The sequence below is a fragment of the Rhinolophus sinicus genome, linkage group LG03 (assembly GCF_036562045.2).
Source record: "Rhinolophus sinicus isolate RSC01 linkage group LG03, ASM3656204v1, whole genome shotgun sequence".
Lineage (NCBI taxonomy): Eukaryota > Metazoa > Chordata > Mammalia > Chiroptera > Rhinolophidae > Rhinolophus > Rhinolophus sinicus.
The window spans coordinates 59,920,750-59,940,679 of record NC_133753.1 but is presented as its reverse complement, the minus strand read 5'-3'; positions in this window follow the sequence as shown (position 1 = coordinate 59,940,679).

Below are 19,930 nucleotides of genomic sequence, written 5' to 3'. Positions count from 1 at the left end.
CAATCATCATCAAAAATTTATTTCCCAAAATGAAAAATTCAAATGTTTAGAAATCAATGATAAATAACAACCCAACAAAAATTATATGTGTGTCTATTATCTATCAGGGTCTGTTCTCCAACCACAAGTGGAAGAGGGCCAAGTTTAAAAATTCCTGTGCAGACATCAGCAAGGTAGAGGAATAGGAAACCCAGACCTTCCTTCACCGACAGACACTGACTCAACAATAATAAATAGACCAACTTCCTTTCTGGAAAATCCAGACACCAGTTAAGAGAATTCTGCACCCCAGACAAGCATTAACCAACTGCATAAAAGCTGGTAGGAAAGTTTATGGCATCCACTCATGAAGTCCCTCCTCCAGCACAGGACAATAAAATTGGCAGGAAACTCCCAACTTCCAGCTTCTCCTTGGTGAAGAAAAAGAAAAATCTGGATCATACAGCTAGCATTCTGACTTTTTGGAGGGACTGTCCAAGGGACTAGCTTCTGTCTTGCCTGAATCTAAATGCTGACAGGAAAGGGCATGAGGTTGGAGGTCACTGAGATCAAAGACAATGGTGTGTATCATTCACTCACCATGGTCTTTTCCCTTGGCTCAGTGTAGAATGAGTGGATGAACACGACGAACACCTGGATTCTCCCTGGCAAGAGACAAAGTTGTAGTGTGTCTCCAGTGTTCCACATTTTCCAGGGGCTACCCAAGGGACTGGTTTCTGTCTTGTTTGTCTCAGAGTGCTGATGAGACCTGGCATACTCTACATGCCTGATCACCACTGAAAACAAGAGTGCTGAGAGTCTTGATACTGCTCCAGAGGGCCCACAGTACAGTAAACAAGGCTGCTACAGCTCACAGCCTGTCCCTCAGGGATAAAGAGAAGAGTGAAGCATGCATTCAACATTCAGACTTTTGAAGGAGCGGCCCTAGGGACTGGTTTCTGTCTCACCTCAGTTGGAGCAGTGATGGGACAGAGCACACTCTAGAAGCCTGAGGGTCACTGAGAACAAGAGAGCTGGGACGTTTGCAGCACATTCGGAGAACTTTCAGTACCACAGACAGACACCAAAGAGAGCAGTAGGAAACTATGAGGATTCTATAAAGACTGGGCGAGGTGGCAATTTTTTCAAATGCTCTAATCCCAACACAAAGTTACAAGGTACTTGAAGCAACAAGGAAACAAGGAACAATTAAAAAAATAAAATAAATCTCCAGAAACTGACCCTAAAATAATGGAGATGTAAGAATTACTTGAGAAGTAATTCACATAACCATCACAAAGGTGCTCAATTAAGTCAGGAAAATGATGCACAAATAAAAGGAGAATATCAATAAAGTGGTGAACAATATACAAAAAAGAGCGAAAGAGACATTTTGGAGCTGAAGAATACATTAAACTGAAAAATTCACTAGCAATATTCAATATCAGATTTGATAAATCAAAAGAAAGCATCAGTGAGTTCAAAGATAAATCATTTAAAATAATCCATTCAGAGGAACAAAAAAAAAGGAATGCAAAAGAGTGAAGAAAAACTAAGGGACTTACCAGACACCATCAAGCGGACCAATAAATGCATTATGGTAGTACCATAAGAAGAAGAGAGGAAGAAAGGGGCAGAAAGTTTATTTGAAGAAATACTGGCTGAACTTTTCCCAAATCTGGGAAAGGAAATAAACATCCAGTTTCAGAAAGCTCAACAGACTCCAATAAGGATGAAACCAAAGACGTCCAAATCAAGATATACAATAATCGATTGTCAAAAGACAAAGACAAAAAGAGAATTTAGAAGCAGGACAAAAGTGACTCACCACATATAAGCATTCTCCATAAGACAGCAGATTTCTCAGCAGAAATCTTGCTTGTGAGAAAGGAATGAGATGGTGTAGTCAAAGGGCTGAAAGAAAAAAAAAATACTATATCAGGCAAAACCTGGCTTTCAAAAATGAAAGAGAAATAAAGAGTTTCCTAGAAAAATAAAAATTGAAGGAGTTCCTCATCACTGTACCAATAGTATAAGAAATACTAAAGAGAGACCTTCAAGTTGAAATAAAAGGACACTTGACAGCAATACAAAAGCAAATGGAAATATAAAGCTTGCTGATAAAGGTAAATATACAAAATAATACAGAATACTGTAATACAGTAACAGTGGTATATAAAGCACTTTTTATTCTGTCACAAAAATTAAAAGACAAAAATATAACTATAAAATATATCAATGGATATACAATATAAAATATGTAACTTCTGACATTAAAACCAGTGTGTGGGGAAGGGAGAGGTGAAATAATAGAGCTTTTGTATTTAATTAAATTAAGTAATCAGCTTAAAATATTGTTATAACTGTAAGATGTTTTCATAAACTACATGATAATCATAACGAAAATGTCTATGGCAGACACACAAAAGAAAATATATCAAAGCATGCCACTACAAAAGAAAAAAGAAAAAAAATCAATGAGACACAAATTAAGACAGCAGGAGAGAAAAAGGACAAAAATGATACATGATAAACAGAAAACAATTAACAAAATGGCAATAGCACATCTTCCCTATCAGTAAACACTTTAAAAGTAAATAAAATGAACTCCCCAATCAAAAGAAATAGGGTGGTGAATGGGAAAAGACCCAACTGCATGTTGTCTAGAAGGGACTCACTGTAGATTTAAGGGCACACAATGCTGAAGTTAAAAGGATGATAAAATATATTCTATGCAAATGGTAACCGAAAGACAGCAGAAGTAGCCATCCTTACATCAGACAAAATCATCTTTACACCAAGAACTGTAACAAGAGACAAAGAAGAACATTATATAATGATAAAAAGGGTCCATTAACCAGGAAGATATAACAACTATAGACATATATGCATTCAACATCAAAACACCCTGACAGAACTGAAGGAAGATACACAGCAAAACAATAGTAGTACAATATTTCAATACCTCACTTTCAAAACATATAGAATGTCTAGATAGAAGAACAATAAGGAAAGAGGATTTAAACATTACAAACTTAATAGACACACAAAGAACATTACATCTAACAGCTGCAGAATACACATCCGTGTCAAGTGAACAGGGAACATCGTACAGATAGATCACATGTTAGTTCACAAAACAACTCAACAAACTTAAGAAGACTAAAATTATACTAAGTTATGTTTCTGACAACAATGGAATGAAACTAGAAATCAGCAGGAAAACTAGAAAAATCACAGATATGTGGAAAATAAACAATGAAATCTTGAACAATCAATGGGTTAAAGAAGAAATCAAAAGGGAAATTGGACAATATACTGAGAAAAATGAAAATGAAAATAAAATACCAAAACCTGTGAGATGCAGCTGAAGCAATATTAAGATGGAAGTTCATTATGATAAACACCTACATTAAAAAAAAAGAAGAAAGATCTCTGAAATTAGCAATCTAAGTTCATGCGTCAAATAACTAGAACAAAAAGAACAAACTAAGTTCTAACTTAGCAAAAAGAAGGAAATAAAGATTAGAGCATAAATAAGTGAAATAGAGAATAGGAAAAAAGAAACAGATTTTTTTTTCTGAAAAAGCAACAAATATAACAAACTTTCCGCTAGACTCAGAAAAAAGAAGACTCAATTAGATAAAATCAGAAATGAAAGGCAAGACATTACAATAGATGCCACAGAAATAAGAATACAAATTTTTTTAAAAAAAGTATGAGACAACTACAAACAATTATACACCAACGAATTGGATAACACAAAAGAAATGGATGAATTCCTAGAAACATATCACCTACCAAAAATGAATCATGAAAAAACAGAAAATCTGAAAATATCTATAACTTAATATAAGAATATTGACTTAGTAATCAAAAACCTCTCAACAAAGAAAACCCCAGAACCAGATGATTTCCTGGGAGAAATTTGTCAAATATTTGATGAAGCATTAATGCCAATTCTTCTCAATAACTTCTAAAAAAATATTGAAGAGGAGGGAATACTTCCAAATTAATTTTATAAGGCAAGCATTGTCCTGATACTAAAGCCAAAGACTGCAAGAAAAGAAAACTACAGGCCAATATCTCTGATGAAAAGAGATGCAAAATCCTCAGCAAAATACTAACCAACTGGTATTAAAAGATCGCATAAGTCATTTAAAGATCCCATAACCAAGTGGGGTTTTTCCTTGGGATACAAGGATAATTCAACATCTGAAAAGCAGTCAATGTGATACACCACAATAACAGAATAAAGGATAAAAATCAGGTGATCATCTCAAGAAATACAGAAAAAGCATTTGACATAATTCAATACTTTCTCATGATAAAACTGCTCATAAAAACTAGGAATAGAAAAAAATTTCTTCAAATAATAAAGATTATATTTGAAAAGTCAAACAGATATCATGCTAACGAGAAAAAAACTGAAAACTTTTCCTCTACAATCAGGAACAAGGCAAGGATGCCCACTCTCACCACTTCTAGTCTGCACAGTACCAGAAATCCTAGTCTGAGCAATTAAGCAAGAAGAATAAATAAAGGCATCCAAATCAGAACAGAAGAGGTAAAAGTATTTTATTTGTAGATGACATGAATTTATATGTAGAAACCCTAAAGCTTCTACAAAAAAACTGTTAGAACTAACAAACAAATTCAACAAAGACACAAGATTAAAAATCAATGTACAAAAATCAGTTACATTTCTATAAACTATCAATGAACAATCTGAAAAGTAAATATAATAAAACGATTTCATTTACAATAGCATTAAACAAATTCTTAGAAATATAAGTAATCAAGGAGGTAAAAGATTTGTACAATGAAAACTATAAAACAATGCTGAAAGAAATTAAAGAAGACTCAAATAAATGGAATGGCATCCCATGTTCATGAATTGAAAGACTTAATATTGTTTAAATGTCTTCTAGCGAAAGTAATCTATAGATTTAATGTAATCACTATCAAAATCCCAATGACATTTTTTTTTGCAGAAATAGAAAAGCCAAACCTAAAATTCATATGGAACCACAAAAGACCCTGAATAGCCAAAACAAGGAAACTAAGCTGGAGGCTTCATACTGCCTGACCTGAGAACAGATTACAAAGCTACAATAATCAAATACATATGGTAGCTGCATGAGGACAGACATATAGACCAAAGGAAAGAATAGATAGCTCAGAAATAAACCCACTCATATATAATCAACTGATCTTCAACAAGGGTACCAAGACTACACAATAGAGAAAGGACAGGTTTTTAACAAATACTGTGGGATGGGGGGTTGCCAAAAAAATCTATACACATTTTAAGAGATGTTATCTATGTATTACTTTTCTAAGTTAAATTGAATTACAGTAGCAATGTGTAGTATGACATTCGCTCAAAAGATGGCATTAATCAAAGGAATGGTAGGGTCGCCATGTGACAGGCAAGACAGTGAAAGAAAATGGCGGAAGCATGCTTGTCATTTGAGGAGCGCAAAACCATTTTGAAGTAGTATTTGAAATTTGAGAACATTCTCCTAACTTAATACTCCTTGACTTTTACCTATGGGGAACATTAAAAGATGTGGTGTACCATAGAAAACTTTCACTGGGAGTACTTTGGGAAGAAATTTAAACAGCATGCCCAGTAATACAAATGGACCATTTGGGCAACATTGCTCAAGCAGTAGTTTGACGTAATCAGAAGTGTCTGGACACTGATAGTAACCACATTGAGCACCTCTTGTAATTGCAGAAGTCAAACGTGACTTGTATTCCTCTTTTGTTACTGGTATATGTTATTACAATTTTAATAGTTTTTTCCTTCCTTAAAATGTGTATACTTTTTTTGGAACCCTCTGTAGTGTTGGGAAAGAATGAAATTGGACCCTTATTATACACCATACACAAAAATCAACTTTAAATGGATTAAAGCCTTAGGAGAGAGCTAGTGGAGTGGATAAACACTGTGCCTGCTTCCTTTCTTGAACATGTTAAAATACAACTAAGTTACAGAACAATCAACCTGGAGAACCATCTGAAGTTTGGCTGAACAGAAGATTTATAACTAAGGATATAAAAAAGAAGCTACATTGAGACTGGTAGGAGGGACAGAGACATAAAATGGGCTGGCCCCATATCTCTGTGTGGCAGATGAACATTGGGAGCGATATATCAGCCACAGAGGTTCCCTCCCGAAAAGCAAGAGACCCCATTCCCACACCAGGCTCCCCATCCCAGAGTACTGGTACTGGGAAGAGGAATTTCACAATATCTGGGTGTGAAAAACAGTGGGGATTCCGAACATCCAGGGTGACATTAAGGCTTCAGAAATCCCAGATGTCCCTTTAAACAGCCTGCACACAGACTCACTCACTCCCGTGCACTCACCCTGGGCTCTGGTGGAGGGATGGTGACTCAGCGTGTGCAAGAGGCATATAGGGAGGGAGAATGAGGTGTGTGGCTTTGGGCTAAGGGCGGGAGGACAGTTGGCATATTCCCTGTGTGGGATCCTTCTCTCGTGCAGCCAGAAGTGGGCACCATATTTCCTGTGTTGAGCACTCCCCCAAAGGCCAAATTTGAATCTGATTGGTCTGGTGGGCTCTGCTGCACCACCTTGCTAACTCACTGAGACCCTGCCCCCATGCAACTCCCCCAGTGCCAGAGGCACATTCACAGCAAACAGCCAGCCCCACCAACATTATACTCTTTTTTGGAAAACTACCAGAGTCTGTAGACCTCAGGTGGGTGGCAACTGGCTTCAGTGTGCTCTGAGAGTTCTGCTGAGCAGCTCCAGGCTCAGCACTGGCACCAAACCAGAATATGCATTAACCTGATGTCTACAACTCTCCTACTCTAGTGACTCCCTGAGACCCTCCCTCACACAACTTGCATACCACACAAGGCTTTACAGTGGCTGAATCTTAAGGAAGCCGTGAGCTGGCAGCAGGCCTTGGGGTATCCTAGCTTTTTGCTGAGCTATCCCAGGCCCAGTACTGATGGCAGATGTCCTCAGTTCTCCCACGCACCTCCAAGTTTATAGCACAGACAGCGAAAAAACTGTGGATCGTTTTGTAGCTCCTACCAGGTGGTCCCTGCCCAGTCACAGGCAGTGGGTGACCTGGGCCTGTGCTGGAGACACCCCCAAGAGGCCCCAGATCCAACATACTTGGAGGTTGGCTTCAGACCACAGCAGAGCACCACCCAATTAGCCTCACAAGCAGAACAGCCAAAGGTCAGTCTCAATAGGCACCAGAGCCCACTGGAGAAAATCCAACATAGTGGGGTAAGTCCCCTGCACAGCAGCCCATAAATTAGACATGGCCAAAACCCACAGCCAATCTGAGAATCAATGCCACTCACTGATGTGCAATTAGCAATCAAGGCCCAACTGTAACAGGAGGGCACACACAATCCACACAAGGGACACTCCTGGAGCACCCAGAGCAGGTGACCAGGGAGACTGTGTCAGGACCCCACAGGGCACCAACTACATAAGGCCACCCAGCCAAGGGTGGAAGACATTGCAGATCTCCCTAATACATAGAAACAAACACAGAGACACAACCAACATGAGGAAACAAAGAAATACATTGCAAATGAAAAAAAAAAAAAAAAAAACAGGAGAAAGCTCCAGAAAAAGAACTAAACAAAGTGGAGACAAGCAACCTACCAGATACAGAGTTCAAAACAATGATTATAACGATGCTCAAGGAAGTTAGTGAGAACCTCAAGAAAGATATAGCAAGCATAAAAAAGGACATGAAAGCCATAGGGGAAAAAAGTCAGAAGTGTAGAATACGATAACTGAAATGAAAAATGCACTAGAAGGAATCACCAGCAGACCAGATGAAGCAGAGGACTGAATCAGCGATTTTGCAGACAAGGTAGCAGAAAACAACCAGTCAGAACAGCAAAAAGAAAAAAGAATCCAAAGAAATGAGGATAGCTTAAGAGATCTCTGGGACAACATCAAGCATAATAACATTCTCACCATAGAGGTACCTGAAGGAGAAGAGAGAAAACAAAGGATTGAGAACATACTTGAAGAAATAATGACTGAAACTTTCCTAACCTGACAATGAAGTCGACATTCAAGCCCAGGAAGCACAGAGAGTCCCAAACAGGACGAACCCAAACAAGCCCACAACAAGACACATCATAGTTAAAATGGCAAAGGTTAAAGACAAAGAGAGAATCCTAAAAGCAGCAAGAGAAAGACAGAGGGTTACATACAAGGGAACTCCCATAAGACTATAAAATAACTTTTCTACAGAAACACTGAAGGCCAGGAGAGAGTGGCAGGAGCTACTCAAAGTGATGGAAAACAAAGGCCTACAACCTAGATTGCTTTATCCAGCAAGGCTATCATTTAAAGTTGATGGAGAGATAAAGAGCTTCCCAGAAAAGAATAAGCTAAAGGAATTTATTACCACCAAGCCAGCATTGCAAGAAATACTAAAAGGACTTCTGTAAATAGAAGAAAGATGAAAACAATCTAACTACAAATTTAAAAATGGCAATAACTATGTACCTATCAATAATCACTTTAAATGTAAACGGATTAAATGCTCCAATCAAGAGACATAGGGTGGCTGAGTGGATAAGAAAGCAAGACCCTTGTATATGCTGTATACAAGAGACTCACCTCAGATCAAAAGACACACACAGGCTGAAAGTGAAGGGTTGGAGTAAGATATTTCATGCAAATGGAAATGAGAAAAAAGCTGGAGTTGCAATACTTATATCTGACAAAATAGACTTTAAAATGAAGAACATATTAAAAGACAAAGATGGGCACTATATAATAATAAAGGGATCGATCTGACAGAGGACATAACCCTAGTAAACATCTGTGCACCCAACATAGGAACACCTAAATATATAAAACAGATATTGACTGACATAAAGACAGAGATCAACAGTAACACTATCATAGTAGGGGAATTCAACACACCTGTGACAACAAGGGACATGTCTTCCAGACAGAAAATCAATATGGAAACAACAGCCTTAAATGATACATTGGACCACTTGGATTTAATCGATATTTTCAGACATTCCACCTCAAAGCTGCAGAATACACGTTCTTCTCAAGCACACATGGAACATTTTCCAAGATAGACCATATGTTAGGCCACAAAACAAGTCTTGATAAATTTAAGAAAATTGAAATCATACCAATTGTCTTCTCTGACCACAGTGCCATGAAATTAGAAATGAACTACAGGAAAAAAACTGGAAGACACACCAATTCATGGAGGCTAAATAACATGTTACTAAATAATGAGTGGGTCAACAAGGAGCTCAAGGAAGAAATCAAAAGATATCTTGATACAAACAAAAATGAAAACACGACGACCCAAAATCTATGGGATGCTGCAAAAGCAGTCCTAAGAGGGAAATTCACAGCATTGCAGGCCTACCTAAAGAAACAAGAAAAATCACTAATCAACAGTGTATCTTCACACTTAAGGGATCTGGAAAAAGAACAGCAAAATAAGCCCAAAGGGAGTACAAGGAAGGAGATAATAAAGATCAGAGCGGAAATAAATGAAATAGAAACCAGAAAAACAATACAAAAGATCAATGAATCCAAGAGTTGGTTCTTAGAGAAGATAAACAAAATTGACAAACCTTTAGCCAGACTCATTAAAAAAAGAGAGAGAGGACCCAAATTAATAAAATCAGAAATGAAAGAGGAGAAGTGACAACAGACACCACAGAAATACAAAAAAATTTAAGAAATTACTATGAGCAACTATATGCCAACAAATTTGACAATCTGGAAGAAATGGACAATTTTCTAGAGGTGTACAACCTTCCAAGGCTAACTCAAGAAGAAACAGAAAACCTGAATAGACTGATTACCACCAGGGAAATTGAATCAGTAATCAACAATCTCCCAACAAACAAAAGCCCTGGACCAGATGGCTTTACAGGTGAATTTTACAAAACGTTCAAAAAAGAATTATCACCTAGTCTCCTCAAACTTCCAAAAAATCCAGAAGGAGGGAAGGCTCCCAAATACTTTTTACGAAGCCACTATCACTGTGATCTCAAAATCAGACAAAGACACCACACACACACACACACACACACACACACAAAAAAAAAAAAAAAAAAAAAAAAACACTACAGGCTGGTATCTCTAATGAACATAGATGCAAAAATCCTCAACAAAATATTAGCAGACAGAATTCAGCAATACATTAAAAAGATCATACACCATGATCAAGTGGGATTCATTTCTGGTATGCAAGGGTGATTAAACATCTGCAAATCAATTAATGTCATACACCACATTAACAAAATGAAAAATAAAAATCACATGATCATTTCAATAGATGCAGAAAAAGCATTTGATAAAATCCAGCAGCCATTTATGATAAAAAACCCTTAAGAAAGTGGGAATAGAGGGATCATATCTCAACATAATAAAGACCATATATGATAAACCCACAGCTAACATCATACTCAATGGGGAAAAGCTAAAACAATTTCCCTTAAGATCAGGAACAAGGCAAGGTTGCCCATTTTCTCCACTTCTATTCAACATAGTGCTGGAAGTTCTAGCCACAGAAATCAGACACAAAAAAGAAATAAAAGGCATCCAAATCAGTAAGGAGGAAGTAAAATTGTCATTATATGCAGATGACATGATACTATATATAAAGAACCCTAAAGACACCACCAAGAAACTATTAGAGCTGATAGATGAATTTAGTAAAGTAGCCGGATACAAAATTAATATTCTGAAATCAGTTAGTTGCATTTGTATATACCAATGATAAAACATCAGAAGGAGAACTTTAAAAAAAAATCCCATTTACAATTGCTTCAAAGACTATAAAATACCTGGGAATAAATTTTACCTAAGAAGTAAAAGATCTGTATTCAGAAAATTATAAGACACTGAAGAAAGAAATGAAAGAAGATACAAATAGATGGAAACACATACCATGTTCATGGATAGGAAGAATTAATATAGTTAAAATGTCCATACTGCCTAAGACAACATACATATTCAATGCAATTCCTATCTAACTACCAACGACTTTTTTCACAGAAAGAGAACATATAATGCTAAAATTTATATGGGACCATAAAAGACCCCGGATAGCCTCAGCAATCTTGAGAAATAAGAACAAAGTGGGAGGTATAACAATACCTGACATCAAATTATACTACAAGGCTACAGTAATCAAAACAGCATGGTACTGGCATAAAAACAGACACATAGATCAATGGAACAAACATCAACACTTTTTCTCCTGACTTTTGCAAAGAATTTCCATGGAGAGGAAAAGAAATCCAAATAGCTGCAAAATGTCACAAACCAAGGGACCATATTAGGGTGGATATGAAAAAAAATATCCACATTACTTTGGGCAATGTAACTCCAGGGAAATAGTAACTCAGCACCTGAGAGCTAAATAATTCTAGAGGAATAAATATATATCCTGGTATTCGTGAGGGAAATGACATCATAGAGATATTAGGTCCATTAAAACATACATTTGTAGACAGAATAGAGAGTCCAGAAATAAATCCATGCCTATATGGCCATTTAATCTACGACAATGGAAGCAAGAATGTACGGTGGGGTAAAGACAATCTATTCAATAAATGGTGCTGGGAAACCTGGACAGACACATGCAAAAAAAATGAAGCTGGACCACCGCCTTACACCATATACAAAAATGAATTCAAAATGACTTAAAGACTTAAATGTAAGATCTGAAACCATAAAATTCCTAGAAGAAAATACAGGAAGAAACTTCACAGACATTACCTGGAGTAAGATTTTTACTGATATATCCCCTCGCGCGAGAGAAGAGAAAAAATGAACATGTGGGATTACATCAAACAGAAAAGTTTTTTAACAGCAAAGGAAACCATCAATAAAACAAAAAGGGATCCTACTGAATGGGAAAAGATATTTGCCAATGATATATCTGATAAGGGGTTAACATCACAAATTTATTAAAAAAACTCACTCAACTCAACTCCAAAAAAACAAACAACCCAAATTAAAAATGGGCAGAGGACATGAAGAGACATTTTTCTAAAAAGGACATACAGATGGCAAACAGACATATGAAGAAATGCTCAACCTCACTAACCATCAGAGAAATGCAAATAAAAACCACAATGAGATACCACCTCACCCCAGTCAAAATGTCTATCATCAATAAATCAACAAACAACAAGTGCTGGCGCGGATGTGGAGAAAAGGGAACGCTTGTGCACTGTTGGTGGGATTGCAGATTGGTGCAGCCACTATGGAAAACAGTATGGAGGTACCTCAAAAATCTGAAAATGGAACTACCTTATGACCTAGCAATTCCACTCCTAGGTATCTATCTGGATAAATCCAAAACTCTAATTCAAAAAACTTTATGCACTCCTATGTTTATTGCAGCACTATACACAATAGCCAAGACATGGAAACAACCGAAATGCCCATCGGTAGATGACTGGATTAAGAAACTGTGGTACATTTATACAGGGAGTATTACTCAGCCATAAAGAAGAAATAAATTTTACCATTTGCAACAACGTGGATGGACCTAGAGAACATTACGTTAAGTGAAATAAGTCAGACAGAGAAAGACAAATACCATATGATCTCACTTATATGTGGAATCTAAAGAAAAGAATAAGTGAATGAACTAATCAGAAACAGTTTTGGAGACACAGAGGAAAAACTGCAGGTTGCTAGATGGGAGCGGAGGTGGGGATAAGGGGGGAGGTGAGGGGATTAGAAAACAGTCAGTAACCACAAGATGGCCACAGGGTTTTGAAAATTAATTTGGGGAATGTAATCAATAATGCTGTAAAGATTTTGTAGGGTATCCGATGGACACTTGTCCCATTTGGGAGACCACCTCAGGAATGATGTAGATGCCTGATCACTGCACTGTACACCTGAAGCTGAAGATGAACAATAATGAATGCCAACTATAATTATATATATATATATATACATACATATATACATATATATACATATATACATATATACATATATATACATATATACATATATAACACATATATACATATATACATACATACATATATATGTGTATATATATGTATATATATATATGTATGTATATACTTACAAGAAGTGGGAGTACAGCATTAGGAATACAGATAGTGGAAATGTAATGGCTCTGTGCGATGTCAGAGGGATGGTGGACAGGGGGAGGGGGGTTCACACAGTGTGAGGGATATAAATGATAAATGTCTAAGTATTACTTTGTCTTGTGCACCTGAAACTAATAATATATATAAATAAAAGAGATAGGAAATGAGTTAGGGTGCTGACTTAATGATTTCATGAGGTACTCCAAAACTGTATAAATTTAAGGAGAAGTGGAGAGTACAAGCCATTTGTATTAAACACAAAATATGAATGCTCCATATGAAAAAAAAAGCTACTATGTAATAAACAATCAACAGAGTATAAAGGCAACCTACAAGAAGTGAGAAACTATGTGGAAACCACATATATAAGGGATTATATCCAAAATACAAGAAGAAGTTCTACAACTCAATATCAAAAAATGATAATAACTTGATTAAACATGGGCAAGGGACTTGAATAGACATTTCTCCAAAGAAGACAAACAAATGGCCACAGATATATTAAAAGATGCTCAACATCACTAATCATCAGGGAAATGCAAATCAAAACAACAATATCTCATACCTGTTAAAATTGTCATTATCAGAAAAACAGAGAATAATTACGGTTAGCAAGAATGGAACCTTTGTGCACTGTTGGTAGGAACTTAAAATGGTGCAGCAGCTATGGAAAACAGTGCGCAGGTTCCTAAAAAAATTAAAAATAGAACACATGACCCAGCCATCCCACTTCTGGGTATTTATCCAAACATATTGGAAACAGGATCTCCACTATACATTGCATAATGCATTGCGGCGTCATTCACAATAGCCAAGAGGTGGAACAACTAAATGTCCGTTGACAAATGAATGAGTAAAGCAATTGTGGTCCATTGGAATATTATTCAGACTTAAAGAAGACAGAAATCCTGTCATATTTACATGACTCAACTTAGATGTGGTATCTAAATTAATCAAACTCATAGAAGCAGAAAGTAAAATGATGTTTGCCAGGGGTTTGCAGAAGAGATAAATGGGGAGTTGCTGTACAGTGGGTATAGAGTTTCAATTTAAGACGATGAATAAATTCTAGAGATCTGCTGTACAACAATGTACATATAGTTAAAAATACTGTTCTGCACACTTAAAATTTTGTTAAGAGGGTAGATTTCACGCTATGTTTCATACCACTATAAAAGAAACAAACAAACAAAACCTTTCAGTGTTGAACTTACATTTTAGTGTTCGAAGACAACAAAGCTAAAGACCCTGAAGTGAAATCATAATTGATTTCAAAACGACAGCAATGAAATTAGTGTGACAGATAGGAGCGAGCAATGGGGAGATTGGAGATTTTGTCAGTTGAGGGTCAGGATCTTTTAGAGGCTCTGAGGCTTGGAAAGAACTTTGAATTTTATTCTGGATGGGATGGGAAGCCATTGAAGGCAGAAGGGTGTTTTTAAGCAGAAGAATGAAGTGATCTACCTTATACTTTTAAAGGATCACTCTACCTGCTCTGTGGAGTAGAGACTGTAGTGCAAAGCTAGAAATAGAGAGACCTACCTGTTAGTGGTTTTATTGCAATATTCTTATGTGAGAAATAGTAGAGGTGATGAAAGGTTATTTCATCACCAGTTATTATTTCTTCCAGACATTCAGGGCTCAAAGATTTTCGGACTCCCCTGGGCTTCCTCACAGTTTTTACATTTGTTTCTCAAGTGCGAACATAATCCCTCCACTTCCATGACATCTTAGATCTGGATCCTAGTTAGGGAGTCAGCAGTTCATTCCACTTTACTGTCTTGTCAGTATCTAGACTGCACATGTTTTGACATTATTTGATATAGCAATATGGAGGTTAGAGGCACAGTGAAGTGGGAAAGTTCCTCTCCTATGTCCACACAAGCACCAGAAGAATAGAGAGATACATCTATACAGTTTTCCTGTTAGCGTAGGTTCTCATATTCTGTAAGGGAACAATTGTAAGGGATATACAAAGAGTTTTTCTGCCTATTTTCAGATGTCTTTTCTTTGTCATAAAAAGAACTCTAGGCATTTTTACTTAGAATTGTTACTTTTCACAAATCACCACCATCTCTCACTAAATTATTGATGCTTTTCCTCAAATTATGGTATGATGTTACCCTACATTCTAAATTTTCAATGGCCTGAGTTATCTTTTTAGTGCCCAGATGTTTATCTTAGTAACAAGTTGGTACAGGTTGCATTGGAGTCACCTGATCATATTTTGTTTTCATCCACCATAATTTTTGAAAACAGAAAAAACATCAACACTTTTTCTCCTGACTTTGCAAAGAATTTCCATGGAGAGGAAAAGAAATCCAAATAGCTGCAAAATGTCACAAACCAAGGGACCATATTAGGGTGGATATGAAAAAAAAATATCCACATTACTTTGGGCAATGTAACTCCAGGGAAATAGTAACTCAGCACCTGAGAGCTAAATAATTCTAGAGGAATAAATATATATCCTGGTATTCATGAGGGAAATGACATCATAGAGATATTAGGTCCATTAAAACATACATTTGTAGATATATCGGTGTGAAAACTGCTTTTAGAGATGGAAAGAACAGAAAAGCTCATCTTATTTGTCTAACAATTCTACTGGGTGCTTTTCACTAAAAGAGAACCGTCTGTATGTTTATAACAGTAAGAGTGTGAATTGCAATACATTTCAAATTACATGAGAAGCTAAAGAAAATTTCTCAGTTTCAGGTCATTGAGTAATGCCTCCTTGTTTAGTGTCCCTAAATTCTGTGATTTTATGAATAATTCTAAGCAATGAATTTACCTTCTTTCTCTACCACAACATTTGGCAAGTTTCCACTTCATTTCTGTTGCAAAGACACAGCTGAGGTTCTTAGAATGAGAATAATGTTTAGAATGCATTTTTTCCGTAATGAAAAATATTATGAAAGGGGCAACTAAGATACAGCCTATGGGGTTTTTCAATTGTGATAACTAAAACAGACTTAGCCTCAGGGAAAACTGGCATCTTAATAACGATTGGTGATGGAAGAGAAAGATGACAGCATTGGGCCAGACTAAGAAAGATAATTCAACTTAGTTATAGATCCGTCACCCAAAGCAAAGCAAATTCAAGCTTTAATGGAGCTGATATTGATACTGAAACATTTATTTGATAGGTGGAGATAGTAGCAGACAAGGATGGTCATGTGAATGATCATTTTATTTTAAAGCAGACTCCAGCTGCTGGAATATGAAACAGAAACGCACAAAGCAACTTTTCAGTATATCAATCAAAAATACTTGGAACGGTAATATAAATCCAATGGGGAGATTATTTATATTCATATGTAATCAAGGCAAAATTATAATCATAAATAATGGGAAATCCACCGGACTTGGTTCATGAGAAATCTATGATTCATTATGTACCTTGATTCAGGACTTAAAGGAGAGATTCAAATTCTGGCCTCAAGTCTGGTTCAGGGTTCTCAAATGCTCGCAGTCATGGGCACTGGCTTAATCCTGAAGGTATCTGAGCATTCAGGTGTCTGCCTGGAGCTAAAAGAGACCAAGAAAAGCAGGATTCTACCCTTGAAAAACCTGACCTGCAGTTAATATCCTTCCCATTTTAAATGGGAAGATCGAAGTCTTCATCAGTCGTCTCACCACCACCCTCCCCGATGATCTCAAGGATGCAAGGAAATTAAAGGTTGCTTTTGCTGATAAATCTTCTGGGTTCCCTGATATTGTACAAGAAGAAAATTACTCTATGCCTTGCTTTAGTCATCTCTTCTTCCTAAAATAACCTGTCTCTCCCTATGTAAAATCCAAATTGATGCAACTTTTCCAAGAAATCTTCTTAGACGACTTCTCCCATCCCAGTCAGAATAAATCTATTTTTCATTTATGTATTCAAAGGATTATATAAATAGGTCTTCTTTTGGATATATTATTCTTCTTTTGGATATATTATAACTTTATAGCAATCTACCTCGCATTTCAGTGACTTCTATGTGTTTCTGACTTGCATGTATTGTCAGCCTTATAGAGTTAGCAGTATGGCTTTCCAAACTTAAAATCTCTCTATCCTCCACCCTACATTCACTCCTCCCCAAGACTAGCATATTGTCAATATGTTCATTAAATTGAACTGAACATATAAATGCCCCCACATTACCTAATTTGCATAAACACCACATGTCTATGCTCACCTAGGACAGCAGAAGATAATTTTTTTCTGCTGTGTATACGAGTATATAGGTAATAATTGCTGTAAGATCAGCAACTAGGCCTTATATTAGACATGTAAATCTTGCCAAAATATACATATTGAAAACAGTATATGGCATGTTTTCATAAATTATTAATTTACTGCAATAAATTATTTAATTTACTGCAATCCCTCCAAAATATAAAACTTCTCCTGGTAGTACATCCAAATAATAGAGATTTTTCCTCATTGGGGGGGAAAAAAAAGCTTGTCATTATGTTTATTGAACTATTATTGTGCAACTGAATAGAACCATGTTCCAAGTTTCTCCTCTATGTGATTTTTCTATGTTTGCATTTTTTCCATTTTATTGTTACAATTTACTTTTGCTAATGTAATTCATTTAGCATTCTAAGCTTTCTGCTCTTTTCAAATGTGTATTTTTCATAGGAATCTCAAACTTTCAACCTGTGGAATGGAAACATTTTTGGAAAAAAAAAGTATTTGTATTGAATCATATATTTTAGCAAAAATGTGTTTATATAAATATAGCCTAAAGCCAAAGAACTTAGAGCTGACATTTAGAATGGACAAGATTTGTTCCTAATATTTTGTTTTTTGAGCATTTGTTAGGTATAGAAAATTTTCATAAAAACAAACCAACAAGTTCAATTGTCTTTCACTCTCTGTTCGCACTAGTTTCTTCTTTTTAAAACTATTCCAACATTTGCTATCATACTGTACATTGAATGTAGTGTTATCAACACTCTACTTCAAAGCTTGCATTTTATTAGCTGCTAATCATTATTTAATTAGCATTGGGACCATATTCACCTACTTTATTTTCCTTCTTTCTTTCTGGATTATCTGGGTCATTGTTTACTTTCACATCGATTCATATATGACTCAAAACAATTTTATATCTAATTTTGCCTAATCTTAAAATATTATTTGAATACATGCGTCTACATTTTTTGCTTTGCTTTGGTAAAATATTACCTTTATTGGGGCCCATTTTCTTTTCCTTTTTCAAGAGTTATTCACAATTCTTGATCAAAGCACTGTTCCCTGAAATGAGTAAGCTCTTCACTAAATTACTGCATTTAATGTGTCATGTTCCGTATATGGTTTCAATAGGAAATACTAATAGTATTCTTTAACTAAGCAATAAGTGTAGGGGGCACATGCAATTAGTGTCATGTTTCCTAACTTATTTCTCTGATCCAGAATAACAAATACAATGGGGTGGAGAGTGGAGGAAAAAAATTAAGTGTTGCTATATCTGCAAGTAACAATTGCAGCCACATTGTCAAGGAGAAAAAAATCATCAATGAGCTATACAGATTGTTTGCCACCAGAATAACTGAATCAAGAGGTTCCAATTCATTGATTGTTTTCATTCCCATATGCCTGAACATCTGGGCCACAAAGAAATGATGTGTATTTATTAATAGGCAATGCAGTGGTAATGACTTTTACCTACTAGAAACAGTTATCCATTTTCTCTTTACTATTTAATTTTATAAGAAAATACTTTAAATGAATTCTGATGTAAACTCAGAAAGAACTCAGGCACAAATGAATGTAAAGCTAATATAGTAACAGCAGAAAATTAGAGCTTAAAAATGTTTAAGGACAGCAGCACCTTCGGTGCATTACTGTCAAGATGGCAGAGTAGATAAACACTGTGCTTGCCTCCTCTCATGACCACATCAAAACTAAACTAAACTACAAAACAACCATCCTTGAGAATCACCTGAAGTTTAATTAAACAGAAGTCCTGTCGCGTCCTGCACCAGGAGAGTTGTGGGGAGCAAGGAGGGTGGAGCAGGGTTAAGAAAAGACAGTAGTCATGAATAGAGTTTAAGCAGACCAACGGAACCCCAATCTTAAGGACTGGAAGGCCCGAATCGAGCCTTGCGTCAGCTTTTATTAGTTCGGTGGGGAAGTAAAGGAGATAAAGCTTGTCAATCTCAATATCTGTGAATCCCATACATCATAATAGAAAACTGATTTAAGTCAATCACCCTTGCCTGCAGACAGCTGGACCGTAAGTCTCAACTTCCCCAAGGGACAAAACCTATAAGCATATGAATAGATGGAGAGCACCTCATTGAATCACTTCGGTTGCAGGTTTCGGGAAGGAATGCAGCCACAGAGGCTGAGGCTTTCCTTAGCCTGAGGAAGGTGGGGGGCTGTACCCACCTTTGTGAACCTCGTGGGTTCTCCTTTTGGTCCCCAAGCTACTGCGTCTGGCTTGAGTTGTTCCTTTCATGAGGAATCTTACTCGTCATTGACTGTCCAGTCATCTTTCTGGGACCAAACAGGGAGGCATAAGGTGCAAACACAAAGGTTTAGCAAAGTCCCTGAAAGGATCCGTCTTACAGACTCTCCTTTTTTTGGGGGCAGGTAGAAGGAAACAAACGGTTAAGCTGCTGCGTGGTGACAAAGTCCAATAACTAAGAATATACAGAAAAAGCCACATTGAGATTGGTAGGAATGGCAGAGTTGTGGAATGAGCTGGTCCCACAACCACATGTGCTGGTTACAAATTGGGAAGAATATCTTGGCTTCAGAGATTGTCTCCTGAGGAGTGAGGGGTCCCAGCCCCACACCAGGTTCCCC